Here is a 2,485-nt window from a genome sequence, read left to right on the forward strand (position 1 = left end):
CTTTAATGTTGTCTGGCTTATCACTGCCATGCCCGATGCTGCAGTCAGATGTTTCAGACTGACCAGGCAGGATTGGGCATCACCCCCACTCCCAGCACCATGGTCAGAGGCTGCGTTCCAGCCGTAAAATTTCGGAGCCATCCTCCCCTTCAGGTTTCCGGTCACTACAATGCTCTGTGACACTGTGCACTCCACACTGGGTTTGCACCCCGGAGGTGGGCTCAGAGAAGTCTGAGGAACATCCCTGTCCCTGGTCTGGGACAAATCACAGCTCCTTGTTTGTCTTGGTTGAACATTTTTTCAGAGGAACCAGGACAGAATTATCCTATTTGCCTCGGGCTGTAGACAAGTCTCTGTCTGGCCCTTAAGGCTGCTTAGTCCTTAGGTGTGGTTGCAGGTTTTGACCCCATTGCCCAGTGGGAGCAAAGTGCCAGAGGGTATCATGGCTGTGCATGAGACCCATGTCTCCTCACCTAGAAAATATTGTGGATTTTCAGAGGTTGTGATATGCACCCTACCCCCCAGGGCACATCTGCCCTGTTGTTTTATGGAGGGCCCAGTTTGTTCTGCCCCATGAACACAAAGCCATGGCACACAGCCTCCTACATTTCCCCTGGGTGGCCTCAGTGCAGCCAGCACCATCTTCCATCCAGCTCGGGCAGCATGGCCCTGACAATAGCTGCTGGGCTGCATCTTGTTCTTGGTGTCACAGGGAACCTCTGTGCCTGTTTAAATTAGTTCTTTCAGTCAACTGATACTCTGTACAGATCTAAGCCTTGGAAGCTACCCCTACATCCTACTGGCCACTCAGTTGGAGAGGGGAGACTCAGTGAATGAGTGCCAGTCCTTCTTTGCTGCTCTCTCCCCATGGGACCTGTCCCACTCTGTGTTGCATTTTTTTCCTTCTTTATTCCTTTTCTCCTACCAGATTTTTGGCATCTTTATCTTTTGAAGAAGACAATGAACCTTCAGAGTTCTGCAGGTTCTCTGGTTAGCTGAGTGAGTCTCTGGATGTGAGTCTTGGTGAATTTGTGGGAAAGGGTGAGCTACGAGCATCTTACTACTCCAACATCTTGGCCTCCCCCCAAAAAAATTAATTTATGGAGGAAGATATACACAGACTGGAAATAGATGGAGAAGATATTTCATGGAAATGACAAGAAAGTTCAAATTGCAATGTTCAAATCATATAAAATATGTTTTAAAACAAGGGCCACAATGAAAGTTTAATTTGAGATTATATAAAGAAAAAGAGATCAATATAAAAATAGGGTATTACACTCACTAACTTATATATGGACCCAACACCATAGATTCTAAATATAAAAAGAAATATTAGTAAACATTAGGGAATTAATTCATTCTAAAACAATAATAGATGAGTTTAACACCTCACTATTCTGATGGACTGACCATCCAGAAAGAATATCTGTAAGGAAACAGAGGTCTTAATAGCATATTAGACCATTTCAACCTAACTGAGCTATTAGACACTGCATCAGAAAAGCAGAACACATGAACATTTCAAGTGTGCACAGGATGTTATCTAAGGAATTAACCACATACTATGTCATCAAAAGAGCCTCAGAAACTTTAAGCAAATATAGATGACAGCAAGCATTATTCCATACACAAAAGTATGAGAATATGCATCAAATCTAGAAAGAAGAACAACAAAATCACAAACATGAGATTAAACCACATCTTTTAAAAAAATAATAAATGGTCAATGATGAAATCTAAGAGGTAATAAAATCATACCTGGGTACAAACTGCAATGATAACACAGCTTCATAATATGTATGGGATGTGGCAAAGACAAATCTATAATGGAAGTTTAGAACAAATCCTGCCTTCTATAAGAAATAAGAAAAACCTCACAGAAAGGACTAAGCTTACCACCCATAATAGCTATTAATAATTACAAACAAAATTCCAAGGCAGTAGAATGAGAAATCTTTAATGATTAGGTTGAAAATAAATACAATAAAAATTTAAAAATATATTAAAAATCATAAAATCAAGAGCATATTTTTCTTTAAATTATTAACATTTTGATAAAGCATTTAAGCCAGGCTTATCAAGATATACAGAGTGTGGACCCAAACAAAATAAGAATTGAAAGATTAGAAATAATATCTGATATTACAGAAATACAAAAATAGTTTATGAAACCCATATGAGCAGTTATATGACAACCAACTTGATGAACTAAAGAAAATGGACAAATTTCTAGAAACATAAAGCCTGCCAACACTGAATAAAGAGAAAACTGAAAACTTGAAAACAGCAATCAGTATAAGGTAAATAAAATCTATAATTTTAAAAAGACCCCGTGAACAAAATGCATGGATGCCTTCATTAAAATCTCTTTCACCTCAACTATTTCTAAAATGAAGGAGGAAGGAAAATTCTCAAATATATTCTATGAGACCATCATTACCCTGATAACAAATCCAAAGACACTACAAAAAAAAAAATAAAT

This window comes from Camelus ferus, unplaced genomic scaffold, assembly GCF_009834535.1.
Source record: "Camelus ferus isolate YT-003-E unplaced genomic scaffold, BCGSAC_Cfer_1.0 contig1020, whole genome shotgun sequence".
Lineage (NCBI taxonomy): Eukaryota > Metazoa > Chordata > Mammalia > Artiodactyla > Camelidae > Camelus > Camelus ferus.